We start from the raw sequence: 25,622 nt of genomic DNA on the forward strand, positions 1-25,622 counted from the left end.
AAAGATGTCGATGCAACCATTGGGCAACTTCCCTCCCTGATGGGCCACTAGGCATGGTTTCTAGCCAATGCACTTTGGCTAGAGTGTCAGCCTCATTGTTTCTGGGGGATGCTAGGGGTTCATGCCCAGTTACATGGTACACAGTGACATGTTTCTGGTGACCTAGTTCCCATAGGTTTTGCTACAAGACCTGTCCCCATAAGGGCCTGTGCATAACCATCCATTTGTTAGCATGCATGTGGAGATCCACAGAGTAAGGCCTCAATACACTGCCCAACTATCTACAAACAGTCAAAAGCAATGCCTCATTAGCAACCATAAGCCACACAACTCACAGTTCTGCCCAGTGGCTACTCTGTACAACTCCAGTATCAAACCAGATAGTGTCCTTCTCTGGCTGGATTGCCACAGTAGTCCACATGGTGGGCTGGCCTCTGCTAGACCCATCCATGTACCAAGCATCTTCAGGTATAGGTACCTTTCCTTCATGGAAAGAACTGGGTTCCATTTCTTCCATTAGCAGTAGCCCTTTCAGCTACATAGGTGACAAGACCTCCTGCAACTCAGCCTGCAAAGGGCTAATGGAGAGAGTGCTCCTCTGCTTCAGATAAGCCCCCCACTTGGCAAGTGTGGGACTCTGAGCTGTCCTACTTCATGGCTTATCCATCCAATCTCAAATACATCCCACGATAGGATAGGCGGTCTTCACTGTTAACAGGGGCAATTCCAGTTACAGCCTCAGTGGCTCTCAGAGCAGCATACACTGCTGCCAGTTGCTTCTCAGTTAAGGAGTTCCAGACTTCAGCTCCTTTCCACAACTGGGACCAAAACCCTAAGGGTTGCTGCAGTCATTCAGAATGCTGCCAGAGTCCCCATCCAACACCCTCCTTTGTCACATGCACATCCAGTTCACAGGGCTTATTAGGATCTACAGTATGCAAAGCTTGAATGCACTTAATAATGTGTTTTGCCCCCTGGAATGCTTGTTCATCAGTTGGGGTCCAGTCCCACTTCGCCCCTTTCCTTACTAATGCATAGAAGGGCCAAATTGCCTGAGCTAGATGCAGTACAAACACCCTCCAGTACCCAAGGAAACCTAGAAATGCTTGGAGTTGCTTCACTGTGGTGGAGCAGGGTACACCTGAATTTTATCTATCACTGCATCAGGGATAACTTTTGTCTTACCCAACCAGACAACCCCTAAGAATTTGACAGATAATCTAGGCCCTTGTAGCTTGGCCTTGTTGATTAGCTTGGCCTTGTTGATTGTCCAGCCACATTTCTTCAAATGTGACAGCATTTGTGGTACCACTTTCTCTAGTTCTGCAAGAGAATCACTGGGTAACAGAATGTCATCAATATAGTGGAAGAGGTGCACTTTAGCAGGCCATGACCATTTGACTAAGTCCTCTGCCACAAGCCCATGACAAATGGTTGGGCTATGCAAATATCCCTGTGGAAGTACCATAAAAGTTCATTGCCAGTCTTCCCAGGTAAAGGCAAACTGATCTTGGCTCTCTGGAGCAATATCAATGGAGAAGAAAGCATTTTCCAAGTCAGCTACAAAATAATAAGATTCCAACTCATTAGTTAACTGGTCCATCGTGTATGTCACTGAGGGGACTGCTGCATGTATCAGGGATATAACTTTATTCAGTTCCTGATAATCCACTGTCATTCTTCATGTGCCATCCGGCTTGTGCGCTGGCCATACCTGGGAATTATAGGGGCTGTGGGCCTCTCTGACAATTCCCACATTCTCCAGCTCCCCTATAGTGACTGTGATTTCCTCATGCCCTCTGGAAAATCGGTACTGCTTGGTTGCTGTCACTCACCTAGGGACTGGCAGCTCCATTGTGGGGTGCTCAGCATGCCCCCTTACTACTCCTTTTACTATCTGCACACATAAGTGGAACTTCCCTATAGTGGTCTTGATCCACTTCCCCTGGAGTACATCTATGCCCAGAATGTACTAAGGGATGGGAGACACATAGACAGTATACTCAAGTTGGGGAAGGTTCCCAATGCCTAGTGAATGTTGCATAACCTTCACTTTCATGCTGCGCCCCCCCCCCATAACCATCTATATGGGCCTTAGGCCCTGGGAACTTCTCAGGGTTCCCATACAGGAGGGTGCATTCTGCTCCCATATCTACTAGGGCTAGAACCCTCTGGGCATTTGCGGGGGACCAGTGGATTGCCACCTCCACATATGGCCTCTGGTCCCCATCTGTCCCCCCAGACAAGTCCCTTGGCCTCCCCCCTATTTGAATTTCCAAAGAATATTACTCTCCTCTTGGGAGGCAGCTGGTGCTGCCAAGTGGTCCTCAAGGCATATGGCACAAACATCCCAGGAGACAGCCTCAGATTTCTTCACTTTCTTTTTCTGACGTCGCTGGAAATGCTTATCGGCCTGCAACTGTTTCCACATTTCCAAGAGATAAACATTAGGCTTCCTGTTGATCTTGTTGCTGTCAACTCTAACCCCTAGGAGATCTGCCCACATCTGTGTGTGGGTCACCCAGATGGGCTTGCCTGTCACTTGAGGAGAGGGAGTCTGCGACACAGCTCAAACCTCCTTTCAGGTGAGCCAGCTCTCCACCTCTCCCAGGCTTGCTACCATTGTAGTGACATCATTAATGCAGCACCCGACATATGGGGACAGAATTGCTATAAGGGACCCAAAAGAAGTTGCTGGGGCATGTTGCAATACAGTGTCCCTCATCCTCGTGGTGAACATCTCATCATCCAGACCACGTGTGTTCATATTAAACATGGCCTGGTGCATACCCAACTTACGCAAGATCTGCACCAGGTCCATGTAGGCCTGCCAGCTTCTTACAGTGTCCAGCATGTCTCCTGCATTGGTCCAAACTGTCTGAACCATGGCCATCACCCGGTCTAAAAGAGAATGGGATCCCTGCCCCAGCCTATGGTGGCGGCAGTACTGTAGCCACTGGTACAGGGAGGGATGCATCATGATAGACGCCAGTTTCTCCATCTCATTATTGGTGCACATTATGCTATTTACCCCTTTGTCTCACAAACGGAGAAGCCATGCAGCTAGTAGTTCTCCAGCCTTTTAGCGAAACTGCTTTCCGAGATCAACTAGTTTGGCTTGGGTGTGCTCCACCATCTGGGCAGGGCCTGCTGAGCCCCCAGGTCCTACAGGTTGCTGGGATTTAATTTTCCACACTAATACGTGGCAGGCATGTAGAGAAGTTGGTTCCCCCCCCCCTTCTTCCTCCTCTGAAGATGTGACCATTACAATTGGGGACGGGGAGCGCCGGACTGTTACTCAAGTGATGTCATCTTCAAGTGCATGAATTCAAGCCTCCAGAGCATTGCTCCTTTCCTGGAAGCTCCAAAACATGTCATCCACCGGGACCACCATCGCCACTGCTGCCTCCTCCATTTCCATCCTAGTCCCAGCTCTTACTCGCAGGGCTGCAAGGAAGATCCACCCACCTGAAACTGCCACTGCCCTTGTCATTAGCTTCCCTAGGCTCTCATCCACCTCCCACAATGCTTTCCCTGCCATTTCAGGAGCGCTACTGACCTCAGGCCCATCCTGTGAAGGAGCTCAAGCTGTGAGAAGACCTGCCACCCAGTGCCATGCACTGGTGGCAGGCCACTCCTCCACGCCTCCCACAGGCACAAGTTCCATACCAGATTGCTGTGGATTCTGCTGCCGACTATACCAATTGTGGCAGAACCAATGCAGATTCTTCTTGTCCAGCAATCAGAAAAATATGCAAGGTAAAGTTGGGATGTCTGACACGCCTTTATTGCAGATATTACAGCACTCATGCTTGACATCTGCCATAGGCATGCACTGAACCACCATCCAACCACCAACTGTGCTCCTGCCACTCACTCCTCAACACTCCCGTGGAGGTCCTACCCCTTATATATCCCCTTATATATTATGCATAGACAAAGCCGGCTACCAGCCATAATATGACATCAGTGCTTACATAACTGCAAGTACACTGTGCATGCAAATCTAATTATTATCTCTAAGCAGCCCATGCCTGGGCATCCGGGGTGAGGGAGCCAGACAAGACTCTTCTGTCCTCATACCCTTCTAAAGACATTTTGGAAAGAGTGAGCATGAAGATAACCCCCAATTAGTGTCCCAGTCACCAGACTGAAGGCAGCCCATTGGAAAAGAACCTGGTATGGCCAGACTGTCCCCCAACCCATCAGAAAATGGCTCTGGAAGAAATGTGACCTCAACAGGAAGTATGGGGTAATAAATTCAGAGATCCCAAAGATCTGTACCCAACTGCTGACCTGTAAGTTTCACCAGTGCCAGGAGGTCCAGGGATAAGCATTTTGATATGCTAGTGACAGAGCTGAGAGTCACCTCCCCCAAACGGGAGTCTCTCAAAGAGAAGAGTCCAGGATGTGAAGAGCCAGGTCCCTAGCACCTCAACTCAGGTTGTGTAAGTGGTAGCCACTCCCAGCAGTACATTATCTGCTCATGCCAAGCAGAACTACCCATCCTATGTGCTGCTCAGGACCTGGGCCTACCCTGAGAATGAGTTAAATGATGAAAGTTCCTGTGGTTGTGATAGGAATGCAGGCCTGTTCCACTTCCCTTTTCCTGTGGTGGAACCCAGGCCTACAGCAAGGAGAGTGAGGAGGAAGGGACATCTGATGACCTCATTTCCCCCCAGGCTGCCATTATGCAACCTGACCCACCAGGCCACAGGCATTTTACCCCTTTGAGAAACATCTGGTGAGTCCAGGGAGCTACATGTTTAGCCATAGACTAAACCGATTCTGCTCAGCACTGAGCTTCATGCTGGAAAGGTATCTCAGCTCAAACACATGGATGATCCAACTGTCTCAGCTCAAACACATGGATGATCCAACTGATGGCTGAGTCTTCCTCCCACCTTGTCCTCCCTATCTTCTCCCCTGAGCCCATCCACTATGGGCAGCTGCCCTCACCTTCCAGATCCAACCCCCAGACCTGCCTGCCCAGCTTCCACCCCGCCCCCCAAAAAACAGTCTTGTACCCAGCTACCCAGCCAGCTTCCCCAGTGTGGCAGCTGCTTGTAGCCATGCAGAGTGCATGGGTGGAAGCCAGATGATCACCTCACTACTGCCTGCTAACACCCAACTCTGTCCATCACCAAGCTCCCTCCTTCAAAGTTCAGCAAGTCGTCCAATGGCAAGGACAGGCAGAGGTGGAGGCCTCTTTTCAAAAGTGAAAGTTATCCCCTGGTCCCACAACTTTTAAATGTACCTGCATCCTAGAGCCCATTGGAAAAGGCAAACCCTCTACCTGCCAAGGCTTCTCAGCCAACACTAAAACAACTATGGGCATGGGGCTTAATGGGACCATGAGGCCAAGAGTGAAGTAGTCAGGCACCTGGACTGCCAAGGTTGCTCTAATCAGCACTCCACAGAAGTCAAGACTTCTTAGATGGACAACCAGCCAAGGCCCTACCAACCAATTACCTCTCTAAAGAGAAGGTAGCCAAAAAGGGGAAAAACCTGTCTTCTTACTGCTAGCCAGTGAAGACCAAGCACTGCCAAGCCTACCTTTCTGCTGAAGCAGTCAGCTCTGTGTGTTGCAAGAAGCTGGTCCAACCCTGGCTTTTGAGGAAAAGTGTTTTACACTGAAGTCAAAAGTCCATTAACAAAAAAATACCTGCCCTTTGGGAAAAAAATATTTTAAATACCTCAAAAGGACAGATATCCAAAATATACAAAGAACTCTTAAAACTCAACAATTTGATAAAAGAATTCAGTTGAAAAATGAGCCAAAGATCTTAGAAGACATTTCACCAAAGAAGATATACAGAAGGCAAATAATTATGAGAAAAGACACTTCACATTATACCTCATCAGGGAAATGCAAGTTAAAACAATGAGATATCACTACATACCCATTTGTCCCAAATCCAGAAAACTGAAAATATCAAATGCTATTGGTTGTAGAGAAATAGGAACTATCATTCATTGCCGGCAGGAATGCAAAATGGTACAGACATTTTGAAAGACATAGTTGTAGTTTCTTACAAAACTAAATATACTCTTGACTTCCAGCCAAGATGGAGGCCTACACGGACATGTGGGTCTCTCCCAACAACTAAGAAGGAATGCAACTACCTCAAAACTAGAGACAACCAAAAGTTCCAGAAAACTGAGCTGCACAAAAGTCCAACAAACAAAGATAGAAAAAAGAAATACTCATCCAGACAGGTAGGAGAGATGGAACTGGGGCGGAAAGGATGCAGTGTGGTGGCGGTGGCAGTGGCAGCAGTGGCAGGCAGGTGGGAAGCACAATAACACATTTTTAAAAGTGCGAAGGGACACCCAGGGAGTGTTCCCAGCTCCTGACCAGACCATGCAGCTCACCATCCCAGCGCCAGGGAAAATCAACCCTAATTGCTTCTGACTATGTAAATCAGTGGAGTTGGTATGGAAGAAGAAACTGCCGGTCTCTCAGCAGAGTCTGCTTGTTTAAAGGACCCCCATGGTATTAGAACATCCACAGACCCACCCACTCCAGGAAAAACAGCAAGGGCAACAACTAGAGAGGTGCCAGTCCCATATAGTAAGTGAGAGAAGTGCCTTGGAAAGGGACAAGTCCTGAGCAAGCAGCATTGTTCCCTCTCTGACCCCTCCCCCATGACATGGTGAAATGGGTCTCCCTGTACTGATAAATACCTAAGGCACCGCCCCTTACAATGTAACAGAAGTGACAGCTCTACCTAAGACACAGAGCAAAACAAACATAAGAGCCTGTCAAGATGAGGAGACAGAGAATTATGGCCCAAAAGAGGGAATGGATCAAGGTTCCAGTGGGAGAACTAAGCGACAAGGAGATATCCAACCTAACAGATGCAGAAAACACTGGTGATAAACGTGCTCACAGTCTTGAAAGATATGCTTAAGTATGGCAAACACATAAGGGAAGAAGTGAAGGCTATGCTAAGTGAAACGAAGGAAAATCCACACAAAACCAATGGTCAAGGGAAGGAAACCGGGGTTCAAATCAATGATTTGGAACATAAAGAAGAAAAAAAGAGTCAATCAGTACAGAAAGATGTAACAAGAATTGAAAAAATGAAGAGAAGCTTAGGATCCTCTGGGAAAACTTTGAACATGCCAACATCCAAATCATAGAGGTGTCACAAGGAGAATAGGAAGAGCAAGAAATTGAAAGTTTATGTGGAAAAATAATGAAGGAAGACTTCCCCAATTTGGGGAAGGAAATAGACATACAAGTCCAGGAAGCACAGAAAGTCCAAAACAAACTAGACCCAAAGAGGACCACATCAAGACACCAAAGGTTAAAGATAAAAAGAGATTCTTAAAAGCAGCAAGAGAAAAGAAGAGAGTTACCTACAAAGGGGTGCCTATAAGACTCTCAGCTGATTTCTCAAAAGAAACTTTGCAAGCAAGAAGGGACTGGCAAGAAGTATTCAATGTGATCAAAAACAAGGACATACAACCAAGATTACTCTATCCAGTAAAGCTATCATTTAGAATAGAAGAGCAGATGAAGTGCTTTCCATACAAGGTAAAGCTAAAGGAGTTCATTATCACCAAGCCATTATTGTATGGAATGTCAAAGGGACTTATTTAAGAAAGAGAAGGTCAAAATTATGAACACTAAAATGACATCAAACTCACAACTGTCAACAACTGAATATAAAAAGTAAAAGCAAAATCCAACTAAGCAAACCAGAATAGGAACAGAATCATAGGTATAGGGATCATTTGGAGGGTTATCAGCTGGGAGAGAGAAGGGGGAGAAATGGGGAAATGGTGCAGGGATTAAGAAGCATAATTAGTAGGTACAAAATAGAAAGGAGGGAGTTAAGAATAATATAGGAAAGGGTCGATAAAGGCGAGGTAGAGTGGTTTATGCTGCTCGTGACACTTCTCCTGCAGCTGGCGTAGGGAGAAGATCATGTCCACTGTTGAACGGCCAGCTCTGAAGCCACACTGGGACTCTGGGTAGACGCGGGAAGCAAGGGTCTGCAGGCGGGCAAGAGCGACCCGGGAGAATACTTTGCCGACGACGCTGAGGAGAGAGATGCCCCGGTAGTTGTTGCAGTCGCTGCGGTCTCCTTTGTTCTTGTACATGGTGATAATGTTGGCATCTCTCATATCCTGGGGGATGTAACCCTCCTTCCAGCAGCGACAGAGTAGATGGTGGAGCGGCTGTAGCAGGACTGGTTTCCCGCTCTTTAGGATTTCTGGAGGGATTCCGTCGCTTCCTGGTGCTTTCCCGCAAGCAAGGCGGTCGATGGCTTTGCTGAGCTCTGCCGCAGTAGGTGGGGTGTCTAGCTCCTCCATGACTGGTAGGTCTGGGATGGCGTTAAGAGCAGTGTCTGTTACGGTGTTCTTCGTTGCGTACAGCTCGAGGGAGTGCTCGGTCCACCGCCGCATTTGCTGTTCCTGGTCAGTGATGACCTCACCTGTCTTGGACTTAAGGGGGGCGATCTTGGAGGGGATTGGGCCTGTTGCCTTCTTGATACCCTCATACATTCCTCGTGCGTTGCCTATATTGGCGGCTTCCTGAATGCTTCTGCACAGGTTTAGCCAATAGGTGTTGGCACAGTGGCGGGCGGTCTTCTGGACTTTGTTCCTGGCAGCCCGTAGAGCTTGAAGTGTACTGGGAGTGGGCCTTATGAAGGCGTTTGATCTGGTCAGTCGAAGCGGTCTCTTCAGCTTGCTACGGAAGATTGGCTGTCCACCACATCTGCTTGCTGTGGTCATGTCCTTTCACGACAACATGCACAGCACGGTGTCCTACAACGGCGCAACCTCTGAGGCCTTCCCAGTCAGCAGCGGAGTAAAGCAGGGCTGCGTCCTCGCGCCTACGCTGTTCGGAATCTTCTTCTCCATGCTCCTCCAATACGCCTTTAAGGACTGCAGCGAGGGTGTCTTCATTCACACCAGATCCGATGGCAAGCTCTACAACCTGGCCCGTCTACGAGCCAAGACCAAAGTCAAAGAGGTGCTCATCCGTGAGATGCTCTTCGCCGACGACGCAGCTTTGACATCACACTCCGAAGAGGGACTCCAGCAGCTAGTCACTTGCCTTTCCCACGCATGCAAGGAGTTCGGACTAGCCATCAGCCTGACGAAGACGAACGTTATGGCTCAAGGCACGGGGACTCCCCCATGCATCACCATCGACGGGTACACCCTGGAGGTTGTCAACGACTTCACTTACCTCAGGTCCACCATCTCGAGCTCTCTGTCAGTCGACTTGGAGGTCAACCGGAGAATCGCCAGGGCAGCCACAGTTATGGCCAGACTGAACCGGCGAGCGTGGAACAATTCCAGCCTCACTGAGAAAACCAGACTGCGCATCTACCAAGCCTGCATACTCAGCACTCTCCTCTATGGCAGCAAGACGTGGACCACCTACGCAAGGCACGAAAGGAAACTCAACAGCTTCCACATGAGGTGCCTGCGACGCGTCCTGCATGTCGCCTGGCAGGATAAGGTCCCCAACACCGAGGTTCTGAAGCGAGCCAATATGAGCAGTTTGCATGCAGTTCTTAGCGAGAGACGCCTCAGGTGGCTCGGCCATGTCAAAAGAATGGATGCAGGCCGTATCCCCAAAGACCTCCTCTACGGCGAGCTAGCAGAAGGCAAGAGGATGACAGGGCGCCCAAAACTGCGGTTCAAAGACATCTGCAAAAAGGACATGACACAATGCTCCATCAATCTCAACACATGGGAAGTTCAAGCAGACGACCGCCTAGCCTGGAGGCTCGCGGTCAGGCAAGGTACATCACGTGCAGAGGCTGCGCGCAACGAGGAGGCGGTCCAGAAAAGATCGAGGCGGAAGCAGCGTCAACAGCAGCAACAACGGCCATCTGCCTTCACCTGTAACAAGTGTGGCAGGGATTGTCACTCCCGAGTCGGACTGCACAGCCATTCTCGGCGGTGCAGATAGACTCTCAGGAAGCTACACCATCGTCTCTCGAGACGGACGGCTGCCGACGACGACGAGGAAAGGGTGAAGTCAAAGAATTTATATGCACAACCCATGGATGTGAACTAAGGGGTGTGGGATTTCTGGGGAGAAGGGGGAGCAAAGGGTATAAATTTTGGACTACTGTAACAACATAATCCATAAAATTTACTTTAATAACTACATATACTCTTACCATATTATCTGGTGATCACAACTCCTTGGAATTTAACAAATGGTTTGAAAACTTAAGTTCATACAAATCCTACATGTAGATGTTTATAGCATCTTTATTCATAATTGCCAAAACTTGGAAGTAATCAGGATGTCCTTCAGGAAGTTAATGGATAAATAAACTATTGTAAGTTCAGATAATGGAATGTAATTCAATGCTTAAAAGAACTGACCCACCAAGTCATGAAAAGACATGGATTGCATATTACTAAGTGAAAAAAAAAAAGTCAATATTTAAGAAAGCTAATCATACATACTATATGATTCCACCTATATCACATTCTGGAAAAGGTAAAACTGTAGAGACAGTCAAAAGATCAGTGGCTACTAGAAATTGGGAGAAGAAAGATGAATATGCAGAACTCAGAGTATTTTTAGGATGGTGAAAATACTTTCTGTGATACTCTAGTTATTGATACATGTCATTATCCATTTGTAAAAACTAACAGAATGTACAACACCATGAGTGAACACTAATGTAAACTATGGACTTTGGGGAAAGAAGTAAAGTATCCTCATCTGTTATTATGATGTGTCAATGTAGACTCATCATCTGTAACAAATACACCACTCTGGTATGGAATGGTGATAATGGGAGAGGTTATGCATATGCTGGGCAGGCAATATATTAAAATTTTTTATAGTTCCTCTTAACTTTGCTGTGAATCTGCAACTGCCTTTTTAAAAGTCAAAACCAAAAAATTGAAATATTAGCATGTGTCTGTCAAAGTTTAAAAATGAAAAGAAAAACAAAGAAATATTTTTTGTATACTAGAGCAAAAAGCTTAGCAACTCTTGATTTTCTATCCTATGTTCCTATTGAAATGCCTTCAGAACCTTCAGAAACAGAAGAAACCAGGAAAATGTCTCAACCAGCTGCCAGAAATGAAGAGAAATTTTTACTCAGTGAAAATCTTAAAACCTATGCAGGATGGGCAGTGTGGAACTGGGAAGAAGATGAAATCTGTATTAATTGGTTCCAATTTTGGCTTTGCCATGAAGATGTAGGCTCCTAATCCCACTAGAGGAGAGAAAAACACCCCAAAACTTGGTTCAAAAACCTACTTTATATGCTATAAAGTTGGTTTATGAAGTTTTCAGGGTTGGTTCACCTCCTAAAGCCCTGTTCTGTATATCATTTTCCTTACACTTATTTCAAAGAAACATTGCCAGCAATTAAATGTAACTGGAGATGTAAATTAGCAGGTGAAGAAACAAGCCTAGAATGGTCATGAAACTATAACATGCAGTGCTTGGATATGTATATGTGTTGATTCACTATGTCTATTTATAAAAAAATAAATAAGTATGCATAAGGTATCATAATGAATCCCATCCCTCAAAAAAGACAAGCTAAAAAGATCAGCAAATCTCCAACTAAGGAGATCAACAAAGTATAAAAAACTTGATAAGATGTTGATCATCTCTAAGTGTAAAAGCAGAGGTAAAGATTCCAACATCAGAAAGTTGGATAACTACACTAACTAAAAATAATAAAAACCAGGACTAAACAATCTACTCATGGATAAATATCAGACATTTTGAATTGACTAATGTGTGGAGAATAAATTCTACCTCATAAAAAAAGTTGAGGAGATACCCAAGATGGTGGAGGAGTTAGTGGAAGCTACACTAACATCATCTCAGGACCAACCTGGAATTATAATTAAATGAAAAAAAAAATCATTATGAATAGAGAGAAGCCTTATAACCATGGACAGATGGAAGAAGCCACATCACCACAATGAGATGGTAGGGAGTGCAGAGGAATTATGAAAGGACTGGCTAGGCTTCCATGGTGGGCAGCTGAGTGATATTTCAGCAGCTGGGGGATTCCTCCTTAGAAAAGTGGGGTCTAAATACTGAGCTGGGCTCCCCAGCCGATAACACCATAACTGGCAGAGGAACCAAAATAACATGGCTATGCAAAGCAGCACAGTTTCTCTCCACGAAGGAGAGACAGCTGGAGACACAGAAAGCCTCTTAAAGAGCAAACACACAAAATTCTGTTTGCAGCCACTTACCCCAAGTTTCTACAGTGGGAAGGCAGAGCAGACTAGAGACACTTGAGGGAGGTGTGGGGCTAGTGGCTCTGGGGAGAAAACAGAAGGAACAGCCACCAGGATCCCTATGCTGAGTCACTCCCCATAATACAAGAGCCATCTTTCTAAGGTTACTCTCCAAATGGCATCACCCTGAGGGGAAGAAATAGCTGTACCCATAGGAATTACTCATCCCCACCATGTGGGGATGCTGCTGAGCAGTACAGCTGGAAGGCTTTCACACCTTAAGGCTAACAGAAAGCCTGCAGGCAGTAGCAGATCTCTAGAAATCAGACTTCACCTTACTCTCTCCCAGGTCTAGTGCTGATAAAAGCCAGCTTTGGTGCACAGCCTTGTTCTTTCTTCACACACCCAGGAACAGTAGATGGAGTCACAGGCTCTGAATTGCTGATAGTTTCAAACAGGTTGCCCAGAGCAAGTCACAGGAAGGGTTTGACCTCGGTTTGAACCAGAATCTTGCAGATCTACCCATTACTTAGAAATAAACACAAGGAGACTTCTGGCCAAGATGGAGGCTAGACGGAAACGCTCAGTCTCCCTCTACAACTAGAAAGGAATACAACTACCTCAAAACGAAAGATAACCAGAAATTCCAGAAAATAAAACTACATGAAGCCCAACATATGAAGTTATAAACCAGCGGTGCTCACCTGGATGGGTAGGAGGGGCGAAATCAGAACTGGAACAGAAAGGTGGGGCGGGGCTGTTTGCAGTAGCAAGCAGGGAGAGCGGTAGGGGGAGCAATCCCAGTTGCAGTCAAGTCCCAGCAGCTCGCAACCCCAACGCAGGGAAAGGCAGCGCCCCCATTGCATCGGACGGTGAGGCCCAGAGGGCGGGAGGACAGATCCCGGTCTCCCAGCACAGAATAATGGCAGGAATCCATCTTGGAAGCCTGACCCCACACAAAGCGCCATAGCGCAGCAAAAAAGGTCAGGATTGCTGCCGCCAGGCACTGGGTAGTGACGAGTACACAGGGCTCCGCCCACCACAGCCTGCCCAGGAAGCAAAGCAAAACACAAATCTGTCAAAATGAAGGAGACAATGATTAAAATCCCAGTGACGCAGTTCACCAGGCAGCAGATGAAGAACCTGACAGACGAACAAATAAGAAACCTGTCAGAGGCTCAGTTCAGAGCGATTGTTATAAGGGGGCTTACAGAATTAACAGAAGATTTGGAACAGGACAGGAAAAGAAAGAAAACCACTTATGCTGAAAAGAATGAAAACACATACGAGACAAGTGGTGAGGAAATAAAATCCAGAGATCAAATCAACAAACCAGAACATAGAGAAGGAACAAACAGTCAACCAGTGCAGAAAGAGGAAACAAAAAGAAAAGAAAGTGAGGAGAAGATCAGAAACCTCTGGGACAACTATAAGAGATTGAACATTCGGATTATAGGATTACCAGAGAGCAAAGAAGAACTCGTCGTCGGCAGCCATCCGTCTCGAGAGACGATGGTGTAGCTCTTAAGAGTCTATCTGCACCGCCGAGAATGGCTGTGCAGTCCAACTCGGGAGTGACACGGTATCTGTCTCCTCCCGTGTTGAATCGACGTCTTGTGATGATGCTGGAGTGTCCTCTCCAGTGAAGCTGAAGCTACAGAGCCTGGGCAGGGTGATATGGAGGGTCTGCTGTTGCCCATGCAGCAGACCCCCCCTCTCTTCGCAGCTGAAGGGTCCAAGGGAAAGACGGAGTCAATACAGCTTGGCTTCAGGTGCGCCGCAGGAGTTGCCGGTGTTGACTACAACGTCAAACTGCCTTAGGGACTCCGGCTCCGGATTTTCTGTCAGGGTTTACTCCCTTAGCCTTTCCCCTAAAGAGGTATGCCGCAAGGCAGCGGAGGTTTTTTGGAGTCAGAGTTTTCCTTCTCCAAGACACATTATAATCAAATTGTCAAAAATTAAAGATAAAGAGAGAATCTTAAAAGCAGCAAGAGAGAAGAAAAGAATCATGTACAAAGGGGTCCCAATTAGACTATCAGCTGACTTCTCAAGGGATACCCTGCAGGCAAGAAGGGACTGGCAAGAAATATTCAAAGTAATGAAAATCAAAAACCTAAAGCCACGAATATTCTATCCAGCGAAACTGTAATTCAGAATAGAAGGGCAGAGAAACTGCTTCCAAGACAAAATAAAACTGAAGGAGTTCATTAGATTCAAACCACTATTACATGAGATGTTAAAGGGACTGATTTAGAAGAAGGAGGATCAAAAGTATTGAACATTAAAATGAAAACTGCATCACAAGAACCAACAACAGAAGCTAAGGAATTGAAACAAAGGCAAACTAAATAGGCAATGAGAGTGGAAAATGTACTATAGGTATGGGGAACACACTGGAGGGAGGTCAGCAGGGAAGGGGAAGGGGGAGAGGAAGGGAGATGGTATAGGAATTAAGAAGCATAGTAGGAGGGAATGGAATAGACAGGAAGAGGTTGAGAAGAACTACATGCACAACCAATGGACATGGACTAAAAGAGGGGGACAACTGGAGGAAGGGGGCCACCGGGTAGAGGGGAGCAGAGGGAAGGAAAATTGGAACAACTGTAACAGCATAATTAAGAAAACATATTTTTTTAAAAAAAGAAATAAACATAAGGAGGCAGCAAAAATGGGAAAACAAAGAAAACAGGCCCCAGATGGGAAGAACAAGAGAATTTTCCAGAAAATTCTGGAATGGAGGCAATAAATTTTATCAGCTAGAGAGTTGAGGGTAATGATTATAAGGACACTTAGCATAAAAAAAGACATAGAAACCATAAAAAAAGACCAGTCAGAAATAATGTAATATATTAAATAAAGAATACACTTGGACCAATAAACATTAGGTTAGATGAAGCAGAATATCAAATCAGTGATTTGGAAGACAAAGTAGGAAAAATCACCCAAGTAGAGCAGGAAAAAAACAAAAGAATTTGTAAAAATGAGGAAATCTTATTAACCTTTGGACAACGTGAAGAATAACAACATCTCTTCATGGGAATACCAGAAAGAGAAGAGAGTGAACAAGGGATCAAGAACTTATTTGAAGATACAATGACTAAAAGCCTCCCTAATCTGGTGAAGAAAAAAGATACACAAGTCCAGGAAGCTCATAGAGTCGTAAACAAGTTGGACCCAAAGAAACCTACAGCAAGAGACATCATAATTAAAATGGCAAGGCTAAAAGACAAGGAGAGAATGCTAAAAGCTGTAAGAAAATAAACAGACAGTTACATACAAGGGAGCAAAAATTAGACTTTCATCTTATTTCTCAACAGAAACACTTGAGGCCACAAGGGAGAGGTGTGAAATATTCAAGGTGGTGAAAAACAAGGACCTACAACCAAGGCTACTTTACCCAGCAATGCTATCATTTAAAATAGAAGGAGAAATAAGGAGCTTACAAGACAAGAAAAAGATGAAGGAATTTGTTAACAATACATCAGTACTGCGACAAATGTTAAAGACTTTTTTTAAGAAGAAAAAGAATGAAAGGAGAAAAAGAAAAACAGAGGAAAACAGTCAAACAATAAAATGGCACTAAATTCACATCTACCAATAATCACCTTAAATGTAAATGGTTTAAATGCTCCAACCAAAAGATATAGGGTAGCTGAATGGATAAGAAAACAAGATTCATATATATATGTATATATGTATGTATGTGTGTGTGTTGTGTGTTGCCTCCAAAAGACCCACCTACTATCAAAAGATACACACAGACTAAAAGTAACAGATGGAAAAAGATACTTCATTCAGATGGGAAGCGGAAAAAACTGGGTAACATTACTTATATCCAAATTAATGGACTTTTAAACCAAGGCTATAGTAAGAGACAAAGAACAACACTACATAATGATAAAGGGAGCAATCTAACAAGAGTACATAACTCAAGTAAACATTTATGCACCCAACATGGGAACACCTAAGTATGTATAGCAAATCTTGATGGACATAAGGGGAGAGATTATCAGTAATAGAGTCATAGTCAGGTATTTTAACACCCCATTGACTTCAATGAATAGATCTTCCAGGTAGAAAATCAAAAGGAGAAAGTGGTCTTAAATAACACACTAGCTCAAATGGATTTAATTGATATCTTCAGAGCGTCTTCCCCTAAGCAGCAGAATATACATGCTTTCCAAGTGCCCATGGAACATTTTCTAGGATAGGTCACACTTTAAGTCACAAAACAAGTCTCAATAAATTTAGGAAGATTGAAATCATATCAAGCATATTTTATGACCACAATGTTATGAAACTAGAAATCAATCACAAGAACACTGAAAAACACACAAAGACATGGAAACTAAATTAAATATTATTAAACAATAAATGGAATGAGATCAAGGAAGAAATCAAGATACTTTGAAACAAATGAAAATGAGAACACAGCCATCCAAAATCTGTGGGACACAGGGAAAGCAATCCTAAGAGGGAAATTCATAGCATTACAGGCCTATCTCAAAAAAAAAGAAAAGAAAAAGCTCAATATATTATCTATATTTACACTTAAAGGAACTTGAAAAAGCATAACAAACAAAGCCCAAAGTGAATAAAAGGCAGGAAATAATAAAAACCAGAGCAGATATAAACAAAATAAAGTCTAAAAAAAATAAACAAAAGATCAATGAATACAAGAGTGTGTTCTTTGAAAAGATAAGATTGAGAAACATTTTATTAGATTCATCAAGAAAAAAGAAAGGACCCAAATAAAATCAGAAATGAAAGAAGAGAAATAATAACTAACATCAAAGAAATATGAAGGATTATAAAAAAGTATTATGAACATTAATATGCCAAAAATATTAGACAACCTGGGTGAAATACATAAATTCCTGGAAGCATAAAATCTTCCAAAAGTAAATCAGGAAGAATCTGAATAGACCAATTACACCTAGTTAATTTGAAGCACTAATCAAAAAACTCCCAAAAAACAAAAACCCTGGACTGATGACTTCACAGGTGAATTTTATCAAACATTCCAAGAACTAACACTGCTCCTTCTCTGTTTCAAAAAATTAAAGAGGATTGGAAGGCTCCCAAGTTCATTTTATGAGGCCAGCATTATCCTAATTTCAAAACCAGATAAAGACACTATAAAAAGAAAAGAAAGGAAAATGATAGGCCAATATCCCTGATGAACATAGATGCTGAAATCCTTACAAAACATTAGCAAACAGCATACAGTAATGTATCAAAAAGATCATACATCATGATCAAGTAGGATTTATTCTGGGAATACAAAGTTGATATAAAATTTACAAATCAATTATGTGATTCACCACATAAACAAAATTAAGTATAAAAGCCACATATTCATATCAATAGACGCAGAAAAAACTTTTGATAATATCCAGTACCCATTCATGATAAAAAACTATCAGCAAAGTGGAAAGAGAGGGAACATACCTAAACATGACAAAGACCATACTCAGTAGGCAAAAACTACAGGTGTTTCCCTTAACATTGGGAGCAAGACAGAAATGTCCACTTTCACCTCTTATTCAACATAGTACTGGAAGCCCTAGCCACAGAAATCAGACCAGAAGAATAAATAAAAGACATCCAAATTGGAAAGGAAACAGTAAACCTGTCATTATTTGCAGGTGTCATGATACTGTACATATAGAACGCCAAAGATTCCACCAAGAAACTACTAGAATTGATAAATGAATTCAGCCAAGTAGCAGGATACAAAGTTAAGATCCAGAAATCAGTTGCACTTTTCTATGCCAATAATGAACTAACTGAAAGGGAAATTAAGAAAACAATCCCACTCACAATTGTTTCATAAAGAATAAAATACCTAGTAATAAACCCAAGTAAGTATGTAAAAGACCTGTACTTGGAAAATTATAAGACATTGAAGTAAGAAATTGAAGTGAAAACTGAAAATAAGTGAAAGCACATACTGTATTCATGGGTAAGAAGAATTACGGTCATTAAAATATCCATACCACCCAAAGCAATCTATAGATTCAATGCAATTCCTATCAAGATTCCAATGACATACTTCACAGAACTATAACAAATGTTTCAAAAACTTATATGGAACCACAAAAGGCCCTGATAGCAACAGTTGATGCTGAGAAAGAAGAACAAAGTTGGAGGAATCATGATACATAATATCAAACTATACTATAAAGCCATAGTAATCAAAACAGTATGGAACTGGCATAAAAACAGATACATAGATCAATGGAACAGAATAGAAATCCAGAAGTAAACCCACACCTTTATAGTCAATTAATATTTGTCAGAGAAATTTCATTCAATAAATGGTGTTGAGAAAATTGAACAGATACATGCAAAAAAGTGAAGCTAGACCACCTTCTTACACCACACACAAGAAAAAAAATTCTAAACGGATTAAAATTTTTAATGTTAGGCTTGAAATTATAAAAAGTTGTAGAAAAAATATAGACAGCAAAATCTCAGACATAGATCATAGTAATATTTTATCAGATATATCTCCCCAGGCAAGGGAAACAAAAGAAAGAATAAACAAATTATACTACATCAAACTAAAAATGTTCTGCACAGCAAATGGAAACATTAACAAAATAAAAAGGCAACCTACAGAATGGGAGAATATATTTGCCATTACATCTGATAAGGGGTTAATATCCAAAATCTATAAGAACTTACAAAACTAAACACCAAAAACAAACCAACATAATTTAAAAATGGAAAAATAACCTGAACAGACACTTCTCCAAAAAAGACAGGTGAAAGGATGTTCAATGTCACTTATCATCATAAAAATGCAAATTAAAATAAAAACTGGATATCATCTCACACCTGTCAGAATGACTATCATCAATAAATCAACAAACAACAAGCGCTGACAAGGATGTAGAGAAAGGCAAACCCTTTTGCACTGTTGATGAGAATGCAGATTGGTGCAGCCAATGTGGAAAGCAGTATGGAGACATCTAAAAAATAAAAAATGGGACTGCCTTTTGACCCAGCAATCCCACTTCTGGAAATATATTTGAAGGAACCCAAAACACTAATTTAAAAGAACATAATCACCCCTATGTTCACTGCAGCATTGTTTACAATTGCCAAAATATGGAAGCAACCTAAAGGCCCATCAGTAGATGAGTGGATAAAACTATGGGACATTTATACAATTATATACTACTCAGCCAATGAAAATAAGTAAATTTGCAACAGTATGGATGGACCTGGAGAAAATTATACTAAATAAAATAAGCCAGTCAGAGAAAGACAAATACTATTTGATTTCACTCACATTTGGAATCTAATGAATAAACTGAACTAACAAGCAAAATAGAGACAGGCTCATAGACAGAGACCAGGATGACAGCTAAGGGGGTAGGGGAGGGTAAAGGATGAAGGGATTGAGCAAAAAGGAGAAAGGACTCATGAACATGGACAACAGTGTGGAGATTGTGGTGGGGAGAGTATAAATGGGAATGGAAAAAATGCAATAAATATTGAAAAAAATTTGAAGGACATAAGAGAAAATGAAATAATTTTTAACAGATACCTACTGAAGAGAAATAAAGATTTAATCACTCCTGTGCTTGTACTCTCAATAAACTACAAGTGTGGGTCCTATTAACTAAGTCCAAGTTAAAGAAAGATGATAGGGGAGTTCATTGAAGCTGGAAACAATAAAAGTGTAGAAAACCAAATGTATTTGTTTCCTAATGCTGTTATAAAAGTACCACAAAATTAGTGACTGAACACAGATATATTTGTACAGTTCTGGGATTCAGAAGTCCAAAGTGAATTTAAGGGACAATAATTGTGTCAACACGACTGGTTTCTTTCTGGGGTCTCAAGAGAAGAAGAATCCATTTCTTGTCTCTTTTACTTTTTCTAGTCTGCTTTCATTTTTGGCTAATGGCTGCATCACTCCAATCTCTACTTTGTTGTCACATCAGTTTCTCCTCACTTTTCCCCTGTTGCCTGCATTTTATAAGCACTCATAATTACATTGGGCCCGCCCAGAAAATCCAAAATAATCTCTTCATCTCAATCAAGATCCTTAATTTAATCATTTCTACAAAGTCTCTTTTACTATGTAAGGTGACATATATACAGGTTCCAGGGATTGCGTTGTGGTCATCTTTGGTGGAAGACCTTTTTTTGAAATCATAATCAAGGAGAGATTTTTAAATAATTCTAAAAAGTACAATCTTAGAATTAAAAGTTAGTTTTAGAAAGCAGTAAGAAACAGAATCACCACTAAAGAATTAGAATCAGTGACTGGTAGATGACTTGACAGTTTCTCTCAGAATGCACAGAAGAAGGACAAAACACAAAGGATGATGGAAAAAAGGATGGATAACACATACAGCACCATCACATAGATAATTGTTATTTTTTTAATGAAGAAATCAGAATAATTGAATGGAAACAATAATAGGAGAAACTTTCTTAAGTGGAACAAAATTTTGAATCTGTGAATTAGACCATCAGGTGCTATGGACAAAAAAAAAAAATTATATATAGATTGTTTAGATAGTATGGTCTCTATACAAAGAAAAATTACTGCAAGGTAATAGGAAAAAGTCTGGTAATCTTGGCAATTTTGAATAATATTAATTTTTTTCTGACAAACAATATAGAAATAGAGGCATACATACATGGAACAGTGACAGCTCTCAGAGGGAAGGGGGATTGGGGGACTGGATAAAAGAAGATGAAGGGACTAAGAAAAAAAAGCAACATACAGACACAGCCAACACTGTGTTGACAGCCAGAGGGAAAGGGGGGTGGGGAGGTAGGTGGAAATGGGCAAAGGTGGGGAAAATGGGGGTTAAAAGATCCTTTGCTTGGAGCAATGGGTACAGTGTGCAGATGATGTTGGTTTTGTGAACCAAAGTCATCCCAATAAATTCAATAAAAAAAGAAAAGTAAAAAAAGAAAAGTAAAAAAAAAAAATTGGTTTTTATTTTATTCTTAAAAATGTTATAAACATGCATTATGTTTATCATCAGGACAAAAAACTAACAGAAGCAAAACTGAGAGGAAAAAACGTATTCTCCCATTAATATATCATTTGCTTTTAGAAAATTATAAAACTCTATGTATTCTTATAGACATATATTTGAATAATTTTGTAGTTGAAAAACTGAGACCTGAAATAGTTAAATCTATTTCATCAAGTTGCAAAGTTCTGTAGTTAGTGTTCCAGAAATTAAATGTAGGTATCCTGACTTCTAACTAAGTGCACATTTAAACTCCTATTGCAGCACTTTTCAAACATTTCAAACATATACTCCATGAAACATATATTTTAATTAGATCCAAATTGAATTTAACTTTATAAGGATTTTAAAATAAACATTTACAGAAGGACATGAAAGAAGACCTGAAAAAATGAGGAAACATCTGTTTTTGAATGAGAAATATTATAAAGATAACAATTCTCCCAAAATTAATCTATAAACTCAATGCATGTAATTCCAATTAAAATCCCAAATTTTGTAGGAGGGTGTTATTAAATTAATAAGATTAATCTGGAAAAATAAGGGAGTGGTAAAGCAAATATTTTACCTTGGAAAGAAAGAGAACAATGAAGTGTGACTAAATTTATCAGGTACCAAACATATACAAACATATTAATGCAAATATAGACAAGTTGTTTGATAAAACAGAATAGAGTACATAATAAAGGCCAATGACAAACCCTCAGCTAATATCATAATCAATGGTGAAAAACTGAAAGTTTTTCCTCTAAGATTAAAAACAAAACAATAATGTCCACTCTTACCACTGTTATTCAAGATAATACGACCAGAGCAATCAGGCAAGACAAAGAAGTAAAAGAAATCCAGATTGGGAGTAAAGAAGTAAAATTGTCCCTTTTTCCATATGACATGGTTCTTTATATAAAAACCTTAAAAACTCACCAAACACTATTTAAAACAATAAACACAGTAAAATGGCAGTATACAAAATCAATGTACAAAAAAAATCCATTGCATCCTTATATACTAACAAAAATTGCAGAGAAAGAAATAAAATTTTTTCTTTCAGTTATAACAAAAGTAACAAAATAACTAGGAATAAACTTACAGGATGTGAAGAGAGATTGAAGTTGACACAAAGAAATGAAAAGTTATTTTATGTTCATGAATTGGAAGAATCAGCATAATTCAAGTGGCCATATTACCCAAAGCAATATACAGATTTAATGCAATCCCCATCAAAATCCTGCTGACATGTTTAAAGAAATAGAACAAAAAAAATCATCAGATTTGTATGAAACCACAAAAAACCCAAGTAGTCAAAGCATCCCTGAGAGGTAAAGAAATAAACGGAAATATCACACCCCCTAACTTCAAATTATACTACACAGAGAGGATAAACAAAACAGCATTGTACTGACAGAAAAAAAAGAAAACAGACACAGAACAATGGAGCGCAATTGAGAACCCGGGTATAAATTCGTATGTACATGGGCAAATATTTTTTGACAAAAAAGCCAAAAAACAGTGGAGAAAAGAAAACATCATTAATAAATGGAAAATTAGGAAGAAAGTGAATAAAACTAGATTGTTGTTTGTCCCTATACAAAAATTAACTCAAAATTAATCAAAGGCCTACATGTAAGACATGAACCAATAAATTGCATAGGATAAAACATAGGTACTAAACTTATGGACCTTGGACTTAAAGAGGATTTTATGAATTTGACCGCAAAAGTGAGGGAAGTAAAATCAAAAATAAATGAATGGGACTGTATCAAATGAAAGCTTCTCCACAACAAAAGTAACCACCAACAAAACAAAAAGACAACCAACCAAGTAAGAGCAGATATTTGCAAACAACAGGTTGGACAAGTGGTTAATATCCAAAATATATAAATAATTCATACAACTCAACACCAAACAAACAATTCAGTTATAAATTGTGCAGAGGTCCTGAATAGACACTATTCTTAAGAGTGTAAGAAACAAGGAAACTGATGACTCACAAACCAGTTGAAAATAATTAACAACACAGGGCAAATGTAATTAGAGAGTCTCTGAGCCAGAGTTAACAGTATTAGCATATTTACATATCAGAAAAGGGGCATTCGGCAGCTCAGCACAAATGCTTCTGAGGACAAAGGATATCTGAGATCAAAGTGGGGGAGATAGTCATCACCAAACTCTGGGAAATTGGAAAACGTAGCTAGACAGCCCAGCCAACAAAATAGAGAAATTTCAAAGAAGAGCTGGAGACAGACCTATAACCAGATCCCCCTCAATTAATTATCACCCTCAGTTAATTTAGTTAATTGCATTAAATTGTAACTCTGGAGTATCCGGCATAGAAAAACAGAGAAGGAGCATGAGGGGAAGAAGGGAAGGGAGGACAGTCTTTACTTCTGTTAAGATGAAAGTAGCCAGCTCCATCTTTTCGGCGCGCACCTTGATTTGGCTTTTAGGCTGCGCCCAGAGCTGCAGATCAGTGAATAAACGACTGCCTCAGAAACTGCTCAAGTCCTGTGTCCCGGTGTTTTATTGTGAGTGTTTCTCACAACTCGGGGGCTCATCCAGGATCCTCCACCTGTGTGTGGAAAGGGGCTCTGAGTTGAGGCGGGGGTACGTGTCCTACCCATTTTGGGGTGGCTCACTTGACCTAGAGCCCACCTGCCTCACAGTGTCCGGAAACAACCCGAGATTTCTTGTTGGGACAGCAGTGGATTGATGCAGGGGGAACTAAAAGTAAAAAAGAAAATACTGCAGCAAACAGGCAACCTCATGCATGGGCCAAGGTATAAAAATTGGACTTAAGTACTGGCTTGGTGGTTGGGCATCCTTGGACAGTCGAGTGAATGTGTATGGCTGGGACATATCTCAAGATATGGAGTAAATGTGGAGAACTGATCCACGGCTCTGTTCTCCTGTGAGGGAAATGGCCGTAGACAAGTGAAGTGTCTCCGGCTGTGTGCAGTAAGTCTCTGGTAAAGGAGGGTTGAGCACACAGGACTGTATACAGTATTCCCTCACTTATCATGGGTATTACATTCTGGACCCCTCCGCGATAGGTGAAAATCCGCAAAGTAGGAAACTTACATTTATTTTAGTATTTATAAATATTTTAAGGCTTTATAAACCCTTCCCACACACTTATAAACCATTCCCAGTCCCTTTTTAACCTTTCCCACTGCCTTACTAACCTTTTCTACACTTTTATAAACACTACTTATGTTCTTAAACATATTCTACACTCTTAAACCTATGTAATTTTAACAATATACATATACAGTATCACAAAATTCTGTGACATAGCAAAATATTCGCGATAAATAATTAAATATAATATTTTTTAAAATCCCGCAATACAGTGAGGGTGCGATAAGTGAACCATGATACAGAGAGGGACTACTGTAGTGGATCACGGTTCACTTATCACGGCCTCACAGTATCGCGAAATGTTTTTAAATACTATATTTAATTTATGATCACAGATTTTTTGCTATATCTCAGGATTTTGCAATACTGTATATGTATGTTGTTAAAGTTACGTGGTTTTAAGAGTGTAGGATAAATGTAAGGTTCCTACTTCACGGGGGCGGGGGGGTCTAGAATGTAATACCCATGATACATGAGGGAATACTGTACTGTACAAGAAACTTCAGGTAAGGGGGATTGAGTATACAGGGCGTGGGCAGGAATTCTCTGGTATAGGGGAATTAAGCTCATGAGGTCTATGTTCAATAAATCTCCAGTAAAGAAGGTTGAGAACACAACTGGATTTAGTCACAGAAATTGACTGAGGATGGGAAATAAAAATTCTAGGCCTTGGGAAATGGAGTGGAACCAAGAGGTCCTATGGACATTCTGCCCAATAGTCCATTGGGGAGAATGTACAGGGTGTGGACAAGAAACTTCCCGGATGGGGGGAGTTGAGTTCACAGGCCACAGGTGACAAATTTTTCAGTATGGGAGGTTGAGCTCATGGCAGGGTTAGTGGGGAGAAGATCCCCAGACCCAGAATAAGGAGAAATAGAAAATGGTAAAATATTGTTGTCCCCTTTGGCCAAAAGAACCCATTAAGGGGCAATCTGTTTTCTGGCCCCAATTTGGGTCTGAGGAAACTTGGGTTGGTCAAGCCCTGATCTTATATGTCAGTAATCAGGCATCAGCTTTTAAGGAAGAGAGGGAATATGCTCTCTACTGGTCACCACCTACCAGCAGATCTGCACATCTCTTCCCTGTAAAAATAAAAAAATAAAAAAGGAGAAAAAAAGAAAAAGGAAGGTAAAACCTGCGACCCTCTGTCCTGTCTCCCGCTGCCTTGTAGCTCTGGACAGGCAACAGCCAACCAGGCAGAGGCACCACGGACAGACAGTACAGATGGCTCAGGACGGGCACAGGCAAAAATTTACTCTAAGAAAGAAATTAGGG

At 41.6% G+C, this 25,622-nt stretch overlaps 1 protein-coding gene and 1 pseudogene across 1 annotated transcript in view; both read left to right on the plus strand.

Annotated features, from left to right (window-relative positions):
• Nucleotides 1-25,622, plus strand: part of HECW1 (HECT, C2 and WW domain containing E3 ubiquitin protein ligase 1) — a 576,869-nt gene that overhangs the window by 153,563 nt on the left and 397,684 nt on the right. The gene's annotated exons all lie outside the window — the stretch shown is intronic.
• On the plus strand, nt 3,372-5,654 carry LOC150001855 (ataxin-7-like protein 2; annotated as a pseudogene).

This window comes from Furipterus horrens, unplaced genomic scaffold (genome assembly GCF_987537825.1).
Source record: "Furipterus horrens unplaced genomic scaffold, mFurHor1.1.pri manual_scaffold_9, whole genome shotgun sequence".
Classification (NCBI taxonomy): Eukaryota; Metazoa; Chordata; class Mammalia; order Chiroptera; family Furipteridae; genus Furipterus; species Furipterus horrens.